Genomic DNA, 18464 nt, shown 5'->3' with positions numbered 1-18464 from the left:
CAGGGGCCCGAGATACATTTAGATGGCGTATTGCATCATTTATATCTGCAAGATCCCACTCGAACGTCCAGTTTGGTTGCAAGGTTGTTGGTTCAGCGCAGCCGACCGGTGGTCGTTTTTGATATAGATGGTGGTAGTGGGTTATCCAGCTTGTTTCAGGGACCTCAGAGATCATATGGTCGGATGTATTTGTTGTTTCATACAGCAATTTCCAGAGATCTTGTGTGTTTCGCGTCCCCATTGCTCTTAGCATGGTCTCTGCGTTATTTTGTTCGATGGTCATCTTAGCATTTTTCAGCCAGTTCTTGTGTCTTTTCTTGAGGTGTTTAATGTGAATATCCTTAGCTGGATTAGGTTGTTTCTTTAGTTGCCTGATCTGAGTTCTTAGAGCTTTTCTCCTTAGAGCTATCATGCGGTTGTAGGCATGGTGGTGTTTGTTTCTCAGTGGGTGTCCGGCAGTTGGGCGTTGGTGAAAAGTTTGTAGTATCCATTCATAATTTAGTTTGGATTCATCTATCATCGTTGTGTTCTTGAATATATCTGGGAGAGACTTTATTTCAGGTTGTGATTTCAATCTCTGCACTGACTCCACTATACAGACATTGCTCAAAATAATCCCTGTTTACTTAGCCCATTACATGATGACTGACAACATCTCTTGATATGGAGCACTAGGCACTTTACCATAGCAGTCTTGCTATGCACTTTTGCACTTTAATATGAGTATTGTTTACATGCACTTAGCCCATTAATGTTGACAAACTTTTTGTCTATCCTCCAGTAGTCCACCTTTTATTCCATGAATTTTAGAATGATAAGAGTCATTTTAACATACTGATATTATGTCATATTTACTGTTTTTTATCGCGTCTCTTTGGACATTAATTACACTGTTCCATGACACACAAGTTATACCATTTTGCTACATCCTTTATCTTTGTGTATACATGGACGGAGAGCACTATGCACTTTATTACTACTACGGAGAGTATTATTTGCTGCTAGGCACTTTGTATTGTTGCTATATTGAATAGTTGCTGCTGCTATGTTTATTGTGCACATTATTTTCAAGCTCAAGACATTGTTGCGTCCATATATAAAAGTGTCCTGTGGTGACAATAAGGCATTTTACTGACAGCCATTTATAACAGTGTGAGCGGCTGCTGCATTTTGGAACTGAGTTGAGGAAATGGTTGTTTACCTTCTTTTCTCAGCTAATGTAATCACAAGATACAAACACAAATAATGTAAATACCATTACATTATGTCCTAGCCCATAAAGCAAGTGATTAGTCATCTACATCGCTAATATAACAGCATAGTGTATTAACACATAAACCTCCCACCCCCCGTTTTTTCTTCCTCAGTTTATGTAGTTGCAGCAGCTGTGCAAAAGTTTACCAATACTTTTAATTGCATTACATTACTATTAAGGTTTTGAGTTTGCAGAGGCCAGTTGGCTTTACTAATGCATATACCACTGTGCTACTTTAGCATGTTAAAATATGCTTGCCAGATGCTTACTACTATCACTGACACAAGACTTGGGTTTGTGTCTTCCCCTATGTATATGTTTCATATGATGTGACTGGACTCTAAGGGAATTACTGTAAGAACCTACTTGAAGGATACGTCTACAAATAAAATAACATTTTTAGTTTCTGTTACTGAAGAAAACCATGTGGCCTAGATATGTCAGTAAAAGAAAAAAGAGTGAGCCAGACATGTGATGTCATCATTGATGTCATCAATGACATTTGTGATGTCATCTTTGATGTCCTGGGTGTTAGTCTTAGCAGTGCACGGTGGTGGCGCGAGTTATGGATGCTTAGCTTACCATAACTGGCGAATTTCAAGGGTTTTTCGGTTTTACTTGGAACCATAACGTCCCTTTAACAAAGTTTTTTCACTGAATTTCATAGGTTTTTAGTAGCGCAACTTAACCATAACGTCCTTTTAACAGAGTTTTTCCACTGAATTTCATAGGTTTTTAATAGCGCAACTTAACCATAACGTGCCTTTAACAAAGTTTTTTCATTGAATTTCGTAGGTTTTTAGTAGTGCAACTTAACAATAATGACTTTCACTTTATATACATATCATATGGAACTGACTGAATCTCTTCTACTGTACTTGATGTCCGCAAACTCATTTAATGTTTGCGGACATGTTCGAAGTGCAGTACCACTACCTAAAAAACTCTGGGGGGTATGTTTGATTGTTATATCATAACATAGGAACATTTAACAAATTAAAAAAAAAGCACACAAACACATTATATGTACTAATACATAAGAAATGTACCCCATATATACAACACACTAACCATTCATTTAAATGTACTATGTTCTAAAATGGAATATACCACAAGAAAATAAATTGGCTTCCAACATAATTACCTCACAAACACAACAGAACTGAGAACAAGAGCAGACCCACTGAGTACATACGTCATATCTTACCTGAAATAGTAAGTGTACTTAATTTTTTTCATATATTTATAAACTTTCTGTATTAGATAAAAAAATATATTATCTTTTTTTTTTCTCTCACAGAAATGTCTAGTACTCTGGAATGGCTAGAGAAACATTTCCCACATGAAGAAATGTCACAAGATAGTGAAACTAATGGTAAACACTTTATAATATAAACCATTTAATTATTATTATTTTGTATACATTTAACATATATATATATATATTTTTTTTTACAGAGCATACCAAAATAGAAAATACTTCAGAAAAACCTGTTATGGATAACACTTTTCACAGTATAGATGAAAAAATGGATTTATTGTTGACTAATTTTAATAAATTGAAATCTTTTGTGGAAGATCATTTTAAACCAAAAACCTCGTACCATTGCCCCACATGTACTTGTCCCTCCTCACCATATCCCAGTCAATTATCCCCAAACCCTCTCCATAACCCAAAACGTTTTGATGAGACTTCCATCCCTTCTTCACCTAATAACAATCATGATGAAACCCCTAATTCTCCTGTTTTTGTTTCTGTTTCTGCCTCATCTTCTCTGTCATAAATTATTAATATATGTTAAATAAAGTTTAACTTTTATATTGTGTTGTAAATAGTTTCGTTTTTTTTTTAAAAAAAACAATGTAGGTGTCTGCGGACAGTGCAGGTATTCTGAAATGTTCATAAATAAACGAAAATGGAGGTGTCCTGAAGAACACTATACCTGTTCGTACTGTTCGCTAGCAAGATGAAACTATTCTAAGAACACATGCGGTGTCCTCAAATGTTCGTAAAAAAAACAATTAAAGTGTCCTAAAGAACACTTTATCTGTCCGTAGTGTTCGCTAGCAAGTTCAAACTGTTCTAAGAACACACGCGGTGTCCTGAATTGTTCGTAATTAAACGAAAATGGAGGTGTCTTAAAGAACACTATACCTGTCCGTACTGTTCGCTAGCAAGTTGAAAATGTTCTAAGAACACAATAGGTGTCCTGAAATGTTCATACATAAACGAAATTGAACGTGTCCTGAAGAACACTATATCTGTCCTTACTGTTCGCTAGCAAATTTCTAACACACGCAGTGTTCTGAAATGTTCGTTTCACATGTGATGCAATTTTAATTAGTTCAGGACCCGAACAGTGTCCGTAGAACATCAACGCACATGCGCTAGCCAATCTCCGTGCATTTGATGTCCTGCGGACATGCGCTTCCTTCGCGGACTTGTTCGCGAATGGATCATATGACCGCGCCCACGCTGATCGCGTGTTCTGAATGCGGACACTGTTCGGGTCCCCGAACAAATTAAAAGTACATTTTCAAATAATCCATAATATTTTTCAAGAAAATCTCACCATGGCACAAGTCCCACATAGTAATCCTGAGTTTCTACATATCTTTTGAAACTTTTCAAACTTTTTTTTGTGTTCGATCTGTCCGCGGACAGCGCGCATGTCCGCGGACCGCGCACAAGCACCCCTATAAAAGACCACGCCCTAGAGCTTATTCTCATTGTGTTTCTGGCTATTCTTCATAGCACAGCTATTTCTCCAGCAACTTGCTGATTACACCATCGAGATTGCATCCCTGGCTGCGCAACTGCCATCTGGTGCTGCACCTGCTTCAGCACCACCCCCACCCCCTCCACCACCTCCCCAAGGGCCTGAAGAGGCTTCCAACATAATTACCTCACAAACACAACAGAACTGAGAACAAGAGCAGACCCACTGAGTACATAGGACATATCTCACCTGAAATAGTAAGTGTACTTAATTTTTTTCATGTATTTATAAACTTTCTGTATTAGATAAAAAAATATATTATCTTTTTCTTTTCTCTCACAGAAATGTCTAGTACTCTGGAATGACTAGAGGAACATTTCCCACATGAAGAAATGTCACAAGATAGTTAAACTAATGGTAAACACTTTATAATATAAATCATTTAATTATTATTATTTTGTATACATTTAACATATATATATTTTTTTTTACAGAGCATACCAAAATAGAAAATACTTCAGAAAAACCTGTTATGGATAACACTTTTCATGGTATACAAGAAAAAATGGATGTATTGTTGACTAATTTTAATAATTTGAAAACTTTTGTGGAAGATCATTTTAAACCAAAAACCTCGTACCATTGCCCCACATGTACTTGTCCCTCCTCACCATATCCCAGTCACTTATCCCCAAACCCTCTCCATAACCCAAAACGTTTTGATGAGACTTCCATCCCTTCTTCACCTAATAACAATCATGATGAAACCCCTAATTCTCCTGTTTTTGTTTCTGTTTCTGCCTCATCTTCTCTGTCATAAATTATTAATATATGTTAAATAAAGTTTAATTTTTATATTGTGTTGTAAATAGTTTCATTTTTTTTTAAAAAACAATGTAGGTATCCGCGGACAGTGCAGGTATTCTGAAATGTTCGTAAATAAATGAAAATGGAGGTGTCCTGAAGAACACTATACCTGTTTGTACTGTTCGCTAGCAAGTTGAAAATGTTCTAAGAACACACGCGGTGTCCTGAAATGTTCGTAAAAAAAATAATTAAAGTGTCCTAAAGAACACTATATCTGTCCGTAGTGTTCGCTAGCAAGTACAAACTGTTCTAAGAACACACGCGGTGTCCTGAATTGTTCGTAATTAAACGAAAATGGAGGTGTCTTAAAGAACACCATACCTGTCCGTACTGTTCGCTAGCAAGTTGAAAATGTTCTAAGAACACAATTGGTGTCCTGAAATGTTCGTACATAAACGAAATTGAACGTGTCCTTACTGTTCGCTAGCAAATTTCTAACACACGCAGTGTCCTGAAATGTTCGTTTCACGTGTGACGCAATTTTAATTAGTTCAGGACCCGAACAGTGTCCGTAGAAAATCAACGCGCATGCGCTAGCTAATCTCCATGCATTTGGTGTCCTGCGGACATGCGCTTCCTTCGCGGACTTGTTCGCGAACGGATCATATGACCGCGCCCACGCTTATCGCGTGTTCTGAATGCGGACACTGTTTGGGTCCCCGAACAAATTAAAAGTACATTTTCAAATAATCCATAATATTTTTCAAGAAAATCTCACCATGGCACAAGTCCCACATAGTAATCCTGAGTTTCTACATACCTTTTGAAACTTTTCAAACTTTTTTTTGTGTTCGATCTGTCCGCGGACAGCGCGCATATCCGCGGACCGCACACACGCCCCCCTATAAAAGACCACGCCCTAGAGCTTATTCTCATTGTGTTTCTGGCTATTCTTCAGAGCACAGCTATTTCTCCAGCAACTTGCTGATTACACCATTGAGATGGCATCCCTGGCTGCAGGACTGCCACCTGGTGCTTCACCTGCTTCAGCACCACCCCCACCCCTTCCACCACCTCCCCAAGGGCCTGAAGAGGGTAACAGGAGTGAGGATGCGGAGGAGGAAGAAGAGGATGATGAGAATGAGGTCGAGGAAAACCCTACTACCCGCACTAGGCGTGAGTCTTGGGTGTGGCGGTTATTTACCATTCATGGTAATGATCCTAAGGCTCGTGCGAACCGTGTTACCTGCAATGAGTGCAAAATGATACTCAGTCACGGGAAGCACGGTAAGTACAGCTTTGGGACCACTACTATGAAGCGACACCTGAGGTCATTTCACTCTGGGGTTATTCCCAGGGTTATACCTTGCGAAGAACGTATCAGGTTGATTTCCTCTACTTCATCCTCTGTTTCTGATCCTGTCACCACAAGGACCACCTCTGTGGGACAGCGTCTTCCTCAAGCTGCCTCACAGGCCATACAGAATGCTGATGACCCTTACCTTTCGAGGGTCACAGTTGTATGTATGTACTGTGATACAGTACTCTGAAGGGGGGAACGACTTCGTAGTGCTTTTGAGACTATCGTCCCCCCCTTTACCTTCCTTTCCCCTCCTCTCCTAGTGTGTCGTGTATAAAAAACCAAAGAAAATACAAAATATCAAAAATCAAAAAAAAATAAGGCTCTTTTCAGAGCCGCCTTTCACAGTTAAAAAATAGAAGTGAAAATAAATGAAGCAGGGCCCTTTGTATTTTTTAGAAGTCCGCGGACAGTTCGTGACCATTTAGAAAATTGGGTTGCTACCCCATCACAAACATTGCAATTTTCTCTGGGAAGAAGTGGTGGCTCTGAAAAGAGCCTTTGGGTGGTGTTTGTAAGTCAAAAATTATAAATGCTGAACACCTACTTCAAAATGGTTATTGTAATTCCAAAAAAGGTTGCAATGCATTTTGTACATTTCTCAGAAAAATCTGATTGCCAACATAAGTAAGATGGACTCCATCTCTGCGAAAAATGTATGTACTACGAAACATAATATTTTCATTGTGAAAAGAGGACAGGCCAAAATCTCTTAGAAAGGCACAAACAGCCTTATTAATATTGCACCTTGCTTTTTCCATTTGTGGACCAAATGAAGAAGAACGAAGCCACATTTGTCTCTGCGCAATCCGTGAAAATATCACTTAAGAATTATGAAACATGTCCATAACCTTCCCAAGTTCTTCTTTCATAGCAAATTGCAAAAGAATTCCAGTCACATGTGCTAAACTGTTCCCTCCACAATGAATTACAATTATGTCTGGATGTTGCTCTGTCTCCAAAGTAGCACAGAGAGGTAGCAAGTGCAACCACTTCATTCCACGTACTCCATGCCAGTGTACTTCCACATGTGGGAATCCAAGATCTACAGCTACTCCACAGCTTTCTGCATGCACCTTCAATCAATGTATCCACAAATCTCCCAAAATCCAAACAATCTGTTTTCTGAAACACACAGCCATAGCTATCTTTTGTTCTCTCAGCAAAAAGAGCATCTGAGAAACTCTCTCCTGGCACAACACACCCACTAAACTTTCCTGACCAATCCCTTTCAGTGCTTATTCTCATTTGTATGACTTCTGAACCCAAAAATCCCCAGATGTAACTCCCAATGTCTGCGAACTACCGCCATGTCCGCGGACATATCGTAACATGAACAGCCCTTCTACCATTTCCACTTCACTCTCTCTGCCATTCCCTCATTGGATGTAGCTAAAAAATCACATGACCATGCACCAATCACATTCAAGACCTCTAGATCTAACTGCATCATCATAGATCAGCACTGCAAATGTACTGTGAATCTCTCTGAGTACAAGTGTCATATCATTGGCAAGCACCATCGACCAGAAATACTGTACAAGTCTCCAAGATTTCTACTTTCAGCTCCATGCATATCCATATGCATGAACACAAACTTCAGGTATGCATATTTTCAGTACAGTAGATGAACACATTTTCAAGCAGACTTTTAGCTTGTGTAATCTGTAAAATGAATTTACTGTATTTTTTTAAATTTCCTAAAATCAACTATCACTTATAAACCTTTATACTATTTACTTTCTTTATACACATACCCTCAAATCATGTTAAACTAACATTTTTAAATGAAAATATAGACTACATATATTCAAACAAAATTGCATGCAAGCACAATCTATGTTTAAATCTTTAAAAAAATACTTATACAATTTCATATTTTTTTGTTTTTATTTATTTATTTACTTAATTACTTTAATTTAGACATGACATTGAGGCGCTATAACCCAGAACAGCTTACTTACAGAAATAGTGGTATCCACTGGTATATTATAAATTTCACAAGACATAGTAAAGATATTTATTTTGCTACAGTTAGTCATTCAATACAATTTGTTCATTAAGAACATATCATATGTACTGAAGTGATGCAATGTATCTTATGTAAATAAATTAGTTTAATGGTTTTAAAGAAAGCACTGAGGATTTCAATTAAAGAAATCAATATCTAAATTAAAAACAGCGCTATATACAAACAAAGTTACTAATTTGAAGCTTTTACAATTGCAGTGAAGACCAGTCTCCTGAAAAGAAGCAGCCGAATTCGAAAAACAAAGAAGAACTAAGAAGTTACCTGTTAATTTAAGAAAAAAAGTAAGTAGAATATCACCATAATATTTGTATTATTAATCAAACATACTATAACGTTAATACAAGCTATTTCTGTGCCTAAAAATAGAGATTGTGTACCATTTTGTCCAAAAATCTCCATGTCTTAAACAGCGATTTACAGCCAGAATGGCCCACAAATTCCTATTTTTGGACACACAAATTACCCAACTGAACCGCTACAATTTTCATACTATAGAAAAAACAACTGTTTAATTGTATACATTAGATTTACTATTTGTACTTTTCCACACCACTAGCTTACTTCTTTTTGTCATCTGAACCCCAGTTTAGTAACACATAAATTTAAGAATACCTATCCCTACTAGTTGTAGTTCCCAATGCACAATCACACACCATTACATACATCTTTATCATCTTACTCAAACACTCATGCACACAGCACACATACATTCCAGAACACCCCAACCCATATCTTCTTTATTTTTTTCAACAGACCCTAAAGAATGCCTATTAAATGTCAAGTCCGTAGAAAGCAACGCAAAAGTAGAGCAAATGAAAATAAAAGTGTCCAACATAAGCATCCATCTCTAGCAGAATTTGTAAAAAAAAGTTGAAACAAAACAGCTAATACAGCCATTTAGTGAAACACAAGAAGTGTCAAGTACAAAAACTTTGCCTCCTCTATCAAAATGTAAAACAAACCAAAAAACAATTAACAGAAAATCAGCTATCACTACAGATAAAACTACTTCTTCAAATTTCAATATAGTGCAAAGTAAGCATACCATGAAAAGTATTTTAGCCAAAATGTACCGACACAAAGTCCTTCAAAATATTATAAAAACAGGAGAGAAATCAGGTTCAATGCTTAAAACCTATCGTAGGAAATTAATCTTAGAAGAGTTGATGGACAGTGCAATTCTTCTCAAAAGAAAGTTATTTATTTTACTGTTAAACAAAATGAAACCACTAACAAAACTAATAACTAAATTACAAAAAAGACTTCTCAATAAGCGAAATGTCAACAGAAAGAACTTCTTAAGTATCTGCGGAGGTGAATGGAATCACACTACGAGCACAGAACCATATTTTAATGAAGATGCGTACAAACAAAAGCAAACAAAAGCAAACAAATACAATTGCCATACATAGCAGTGGTCGAGGTTATGAAAAAGTGAATAATACCATAATTACAAAAATATGCCCTGAAAACTTTACCACTCCATTCAACTGAATCAGAACGTCTAGTGTACAAATGGCCATGCATGTCAATGTGTAACATTCCCAAACAATGTTTCAAATCTTTACGCCAATTCCTCAATAAATATGTAAAAAGCAAAGACAAAATCAAAATTAAATTACTGCAAAATATGGATACCTGTCCAGTGCGCAAGTACACAGGACTACAAGGACATTCATTGGCCTGCATTACAGGACCTACTTGTAAAACCACTTTTCATGATATCAAAAGGATATCAACACATCATTCAACTATAAGAAATCTAGTCTATAAACTGTACTATGCTAAAAGTCCTGCTTTAGCACTAGCAAAGTTAAATAACACCCTTCTACATGGTACAGCAAAAGACCTACTTGAAGAAATTCACTATATCCAGAAAAGATATTTTGGAAGTGAAAGCCATTTACAGAATGAAATAGCTTTAAACCAATTAAGCAACAATTCTACACATGGCAACCTTTTGCTAAACATACACATACAAAAAAGAAATACTAAAATTTAATAGTACATCAGCTGAAGTACCAAACCATGTATGTGTATGTTGCCGTAGAACTTTTTATAAAAGTAACACAAAAACTGTAGACCTATCATACAAAATAGAAGACAATGAAGATTCTAAATGGTTTGAAATAGCTCTCTACCTTGTAGCAGAAAACAAATAAGAAATAACTGAGCCCTTAATACTTTGCAGTTACTGCACTACAAAACTTGACAACAACCAAACTCCTTCACGTGCTATCACAAATAATTTGGAATTATACCCATTACCAAAACCCCTACAACAACTTAATTTATATGAGAGCATCATAATTCAAACAATACACCCATTTCAAGCAATAATACGCCTTCAACCAAAAACAGCAAAATTACCTCGCTCTGAATTGATAAAAGGCATTCGTGGAAAAGTAGTTTATTTACCATTAGATCTAAAAGAAAATGTGCATACTCTAGGAGTGCAACGTCCAATGCAGCAATCTTTAATTATCTTAGTAAATGAAGTACCTACAAAAGACAAAAAAATATGGCAACAGCTGGTAGATTTATATAAAGTTAGACAAGCCTTCCAATATCTTAAAGAGAATAGTGAATATTACAAAGAAATTAATATTGAAGAAAACTTGAAAGATACAACTGAAATAATTCAAGAAACACAAGAAGCTGGTCAATATGAGCTACTAGATCCTGCTACAATATCAAATACTTTAGACCATTATACAATTCATCCTGTGCACTGTAATGACACCGTAGAAGATGTACTGGAAACTTACCAAATGAGTCAAACAAAAGGATCGCCAATCAGCAAGTGGGAAAAAAGTATAGAAGCATGTGCTTTTCCTCTACTGTTTCCTACTGGCAAAGGAGGAAGGTATAATGATAGACCTATTACCGCTCATTACGGATGTATTCTGAAGATCCCAGATTTAGACAAAATGTGGAATACATAATCCACCTACTCTTTGAAAGTGAACTAGCAACTTTATGTTACGGAGTTGCCCACATATTAAAATCAGGATCACACTTTCAAAATATGACAGCTACACAATTATTAGAAAAAGTGCAACAAAAGGATGAGGTTTTACAATCGAATATTACAAATCTATTAGCAAATATGCGTGGTACTAAAGAGTACTGGTTTCGACGTCATGGAGATGTACGTTGTATGATCAGAAACCTTGGCCCACCCACTTGGTTTGTTACATTAAGTTGTGCAGAATATGCATGGGAAGATTTACATGATTTCCTACGCATATCAAATAAAAACAAAACAAACATAGATATACTAACACCTGGAGAACTTTGTTCTTTGGAGCCTGTCAATGTTTCAAGATATTTTCACCATCGCTTCATTGCTATGCTACATTTTATTTGTAATAAAACTGTTCCTCCCCTTGGAGAAGTGCAACACTTCTTTTGGAGAAAAGAATACCCAGCCAGAGGAGCACCACATATCCACATGCTTTTATGGATAAAAGATGCTCTTAAATTTGGTCAAGACAGTGATGCCACTGTTTTAAAGTTTATTGAAAAATATGTCATTTGTGAAATTCCATCAGAAGCCACTAATAGTGATCTTCATGCACAAATTTTACAATTTCAAAGACACAAATGTGGAAAATATTGTCGTCGCAAATACAAAAACAAAGGGAAATACTACACCAAATGCCGATTTGGTTTCCCTAGACCAGTTACAAATACAGGTCAAGTGAACAACCTCATGTCTTCAGTTAGACATAGTGTTAAAGGTAAGTTACCTAAAAATACATATTACATAAAAAGAAAAGAAGAAGAAAAATATATCAATGATTATAATGCAATCATTGCCCACTTATGGAATGCAAACATGTGCAGTACATTGCAGACAATTCTACTGCAGTTGAACGATATGTCACAGCATACTTAACCAAAGCAGAAAAGACAGAGCTCCAAGACCTCTGGAATGACCTGTCATCAGATAAAACAGTATCTCAGAAATTATACAGCTTGGGCATAAAAATGCTCACCCATAGAGAATGTGGATCATATGAAGCATATGAAGCAGCTGATCGTTTAACTTTTATTGCATTGTATGGTAAATCTGAAAATATAGTCTGACTAAGTCTTGGTCCAGATAAATCTAGAAAAAGAGTTCTAAAATCATATGAAGATATAGAAACAATAGCCAAACATGATCCCAACAGCCAAGACATTTTAAAAAACAATTTATTGGACACATACTACCCAAACAGAAGTAATACTTTGGAAAACATGTGTCTATACCACATAGCCCAAAACTACACATACAAAAATAATATGAAATCTGATGAAAAAAAAGGTAAACATAGAGTGACAAACTGTGAAGGCAGCTTAGTTAAACTCACTAAACCAAATTTAATTAATCATATCAAATTGTCATTAAAGACTCCGTAACACAAAGAAGTATATTACATGTCCCTGCTACAACTCTTCAAACCATGGAGAAAAGAAGAACAATTACTAGATAACTACGACTCATATGAGGATGCTTTCAAAGCAAATGAAAGCACTATAACTGATGCACAATAAACAGCAACACGAAGAACTCCAAGCCCAACTAGATAAGGACACTCCTGACAGTAGTCAACCTTCTGTAACCGGAAGCCAAGAACCACTGGGAGAACCACTAATAATAAATGAGGCAGAATTAGCTATGAAGATAAGGAAGACTTTACTATACTACAATCAAAACTAAACAATGAGCAAAGTAGCATTTTTCAAGAAGTAACAAAACAAATTGCACATGGTGTAAAACATGAAAATAAAGAATGTTCCTGCCATAATAATAAACCTATACTACTGTACGTCAGTGGGGAAGCTTGTTCTGGCAAAACATTCCTAATCAAAATCATTAGTAAGTTCCTTCAACAATTGACAAACAACAAACTGTCAGCTGTTGTCACTGCCCCCACAGGTTTAGCTGCCTACAACATAGGTGGTGTTACATTACACCGACTACTACTATTACCAGTAGAACACCAGAACAAATTAGACTATTACAAACTTTCTGCAGAAGCTGCAATGGAATTACGCAGAGTATTGAAACAAATGAAAATGCTACTAATAGATGAAGTGAGCATGGTCTCCAACCTGATGTTAGCTTTGATTCACCTCAAGTTACACGAAGTACTCAAAACAGAGTATGAAGAGCTCTTTGCAGGAAAACACATTATTGTTTTTGGAGATCTGCTTCAATTAACACCAGTAAAAGGTGAGCCTATTTTTAAAACATTAGGGCACAAACTCTGCCGTAAAACTGTTGGCAGCATTGGAAATGTCAAACTTTGGCAACATTTCCAATACAGAGAATTAACAGAAAACATGCGGCAATCTGCAGATCTCACCTATGCCAACATTTTAAAAAGTATCAGAGTTGGTATACTTTCTAAAGAAGCAGAAGCAATATTGAAAACCCGGCACATTAATGCACTTTATGGCGATAATGCATGTGCTACAGATGTTGTGGGACAATTAGCCCACAAAAATGTCAATTGTATGGCCTTAATGCCAACTCTTGCAAGCTGTTTCAAATTCAATGAAATCATGCTAAGTAAAGAAATGCAACCAATCATGGAAATTAGCGCCACAGACAAACTAGATGTACATGGTATGAAACTACCCATGTGTGACCAATCAACAACAAGACTAAATTGTTTAGAAAAATCAATCTCAAACACAGCAGGCTTAGAAAAGATATTAAAATTATCCTTAAATTGCAGAGTAATGCTTAAACGTAACCTTGACATGGACCAAGGACTAGTTAATGGAGCACTGGGTACAGTTGTTGGCTTTCAAACATGCCCACGCGACAACAAAATTCAGTTTGTCAATATACTCTTTACAAACTTTCAGAAGTAAAAAGGATAGGATGCTCAACAGCTAGATTCCTTCTCTTCAAAGATATGTATGTACGCAGAGAACAATTTTCTCTAACTCTTGCATACGCAGTCACAATTCATAAATCACAAGGTCTTACCCTAGACAAAGCAATGATAGATATTGGTAACACAGTCTTTAAAGAAGGCATGAGCTATGTAGCACTATCACGCTTACGTACACTTGACGGTCTATTTCTAATCAATTTTGATGCAAGTAAAATAAATGCTGATATTCCTTGCATTTTAGAATACAATAGACTTTGCTCACTATACACCCCCCACCTAAACACATATTCTGTTCCACAAAAAGTAAAACGTTATAAAAGAAAAATAAATCAAACAGAAATGCAACAGGATGTCACTACAAATCCTCCAAAGAGAGTAAAAGAAACTCATACTTCATCAAGCAAAAAAGAATCAGTTAGGGAAAGTAAACCAGGTAAACTCCAAAAAAAGCAGTTAGATACAGAACTACCTGGACCATTTAAATTCTCAAATATAGTTGGTGTAAGATGCTACGCAAATGTAGCAATGAATATTCTATTTCAATTACCACCAATTGTTGACAACATTTACTTACACAGTACAGACCCATTGTGTTTGCAAATGTTAGTACTTCAAGGAAATGCAGCAAACAATCCTGACAACACGTATAGTGTTTATGGAATAAGACAACAATTGGACTACTGTGCTGGAATGGTGAAATTCACTATAAATTCACAGGAAGATCCACAAGAATTTCTAATGTACTTACTACAAGTACTGGAAAACAAAAACATACCTATAAATGAAATCTTTCAGATTTCATATATGTGGAAACATACATGCACTCTCTGCAACAATGTGACACAAGAAGAAATCCCCAATGAACGCTTCATATATATATCAATTCCAAATTGTGAATCCATTCCATTTCAGCGACTTGTACAAAATGCAATCCATGGTAGATTATGCTCTACCTGCAATTCAGATAATCGCTCCACGTTAGTAATACAAACATATAGTAAATACATAATACTAATGCTTCTACGTTACAATGCAGATGGTACCAAAAACAACTGCAAGCGGACTGGATTCACACATGGTCAAATATCACTTGGTAAGAAAACCTTCACAACAATAGGCATAATCTACCACGCAGGAGCCACAACCAATACAGGGTACTACACTGCATATATAAAAAAGAAATGTGGATGGTTTGAATGTAATAGAGATTACTAGGAAATCTTACAAATGCTTATTTGATGTTCTTAAAACCAAAATTTGATAACTAAACTGTATTTAAACCCTAAGTAAACTTGTGGTAAAAAAATATAAACTGTTAGAATACTCCAAAAGCTATCTAACTGCTCAAAGATTCTACAACAACTAATCAGATAAATGAATACCACTAAATTAGACCAAAAAATACAAAGTTAGAATACGCCAATTGGTATCTAACTGTCCCAAAATTTAACAATATCCAAATAGATAAATCAATACCACTAAAATATATAAAAAAAATAAACAGTTAGAATACGCCAATTGATATTAAACTGCTCCAAAATTTTATAATATCAAAACAAATAAATAATATGTTACTGCTCCAAAAAATACAACAAGCCAAAGTATGGAGCATTAGCCAGAAACAACAAGTGAACACTGAAAACAAACAAACAAATAAACTGTAGCATAACAGAAAAAGTTTTTTTTTTAATCCAACATGGATTTTTTTTTCTCCCACAGAACCCAATGATTTTAGCAACAAATACAGAAACTGAGCAAATTGCACAGTACTCTGATTTGTAATCTACTAAATATGAGGGTCCAAAAAAAAAAAGTATATTGATTATACAATGTAATAAGTCATTACAAAATACTAATGCTAACATGCTATTTTCTTTTATCACAGAAATGAACAAGAAAAAGATGGACTCCTGTTACTAGAACAAACAGTAAGTATACAATAATAAGGAGAACCATAGCAGCATATCACATCCATAGTATCTAATACCTTTGTTCCTTATACATTTGTTTTTCACCCAAAGTTATAAGCAAATATGAATGTGATATGCTGCAGTGGTTGTTGCCAGGGCATAGAGTCTTGGGTGCATGGCCAAATAGCCATGCACCCAAGACTCTATACCCTGGCAACAACCACCGCAGCATATCACATCCATAGAGTCAAACATTTCAACTATGGTCTATGGAAACTTTTAATGTCCGCGGACATTATGAGTGTTCTTAGAACACTTTCAACTTGCCAATGAACAATACGGACAGCGTTTTCAGGACACCCCCTACGAACATTTCAGAACAACACGATAGTTCTTAGAACACTTTCAACTTGACAACGAACAATACGGACAGTGTCCTCAGGACACCCCCATTTTGTTTATTTGCGAACATTTCAGGACACTGCGAGTGTTCTTAGAACACATTCAACTTGCCAGCGAACAATACGGACTACGCCTTCAGGACACCCCCTACGAACATTCCAGGACACCGCGAGTGTTCTTAGAAACGTCTTCAGAACACCCCCATTTCGTTTATTTGCGAACATTTCAGGACACTGCGAGTGTTCTTAGAACACATTCAACTTGACAGAGAACAATACGGACAGCGTCCTCAGGACACCCCCTACGAACATTCCCCGGACACCGCAAGTGTTCTTAGAAGCGTCTTCAGAACACCACCATCTTGTTTATTTGCGAACATTTCAGGATACCACGAGTGTTCTTATGACACATTCAACTTGACAACGAACAATACGGACAGTATCCTCAGAACACCCCCATTTCCTTTATTGGTGAACATTTCAGGACACCATGAGTGTTCTAAGAACACATTCAACTTGACAGAGAACAATACGGACAGCGTCCTCAGGACACCCTCATTTTGTTTATTTGCGAACATTTCAGGACACTGCGAGTGTTCTTAGAATACATTCAACTTGCCAGTGAACAATACGGACTACACCTTCAGGACACCCCCTATGAACACTCCAGTACACCGCAAGTGTTCTTAGAAACGTCTTCAGAACACCCCCATTTTGTTTATTTGCGAACATTTCAGGACACCGCGAGTGTTCTTAGAACACATTCAACTTGACAGAGAACAATACGGACAGCGTCCTCAGGACACCCCCTACGTACATTCCCCGGACACCGCGAGTGTTCTTAGAAGCGTCTTCAGAACACCACCATCTTGTTTATTTGCGAACATTTCAGCACACCGCGAGTGTTCTTCGAACACATTCAACTTGACAACGAACAATACGGACAGTGTCCTCAGAACACCCCCATTTTGTTTATTTGCGAACATTTCAGGACACCATGAGTTTTCTAAGAACACATTCAACTTGACAGAGAACAATACGGACAGCGTCCTCAGGACACCCCCTACGAACATTCCCCGGACACCGCGAGTGTTCTTAGAAGCATCTTCAGAACACCACCATCTTGTTTATTTGCGAACATTTCAGGACACCGCGAGTGTTCTTAGAACACATTCAACTTGACAACGAACAATACGGACAGTCTCCTCAGAACACCCCCATTTCGTTTATTTGCGAACATTTCAGGACACCATGAGTTTTCTAAGAACACATTCAACTTGACAGAGAACAATACGGACAGCGTCCTCAGGACACCCCCATTTTGTTCATTTGCGAACATTTCAGGACACTGCGAGTGTTCTTAGAACACATTCAACTTGCCAGCGAACAATACAGACTACGCCTTCAGGACACCCTTACGAACATTCCAGGACACCGGGAGTGTTCTTAGAAACGTCTTCAGAACACCCCTATTTTGTTTATTTGCGAACATTTCAGGACACCGCGGGTGTTCTTAGAACACATTCAACTTGACAGAGAACAATACGGACAGCGTATTCAGGACATCCCCTACGAACATTCCCCGGACACCACGAGTGTTCTTAGAAGCGTCTTCAGAACACCACCATCTTGTTTATTTGCGAACATTTCAGGACACCGCGAGTGTTCTTAGAACACATTCAACTTGACAGAGAACAATACGGACAGCGTCCTCAGGACACCCCCATTTTGTTTATTTACGAACATTTCAGGACGCCGCGAGTGTTCTTAGAACACATTCAACTTGTCAGCCACAACCCCCATTCATATTTGCAAAAATTTCAGGACACAGCGAGTGTTCGACAACATCTTCAGAACACCCCCATTTTGTGTATTTGCGAACAATTCAGGACACCACGTGTGTTCTTAGAACATATTCAACTTGATAACGAACAATACGGACAGCGTCCTCAGGACACCCCCATTTTGTTTATTTGCGAACATTTCAGGACACTGCGAGTGTTCTTAGAACAGTTTCAGTTTGCTTGCGAACAAAACGGACACATATTCAGACCTCAGAACACCCCACATTCAGTTTCTTTA

Source organism: Ambystoma mexicanum, chromosome 6q, assembly GCF_040938575.1.
Source record: "Ambystoma mexicanum isolate Mex_15411 chromosome 6q, UKY_AmexF1_1, whole genome shotgun sequence".
Taxonomy (NCBI): domain Eukaryota; kingdom Metazoa; phylum Chordata; class Amphibia; order Caudata; family Ambystomatidae; genus Ambystoma; species Ambystoma mexicanum.
This window is presented reverse-complemented; position numbering follows the sequence as displayed.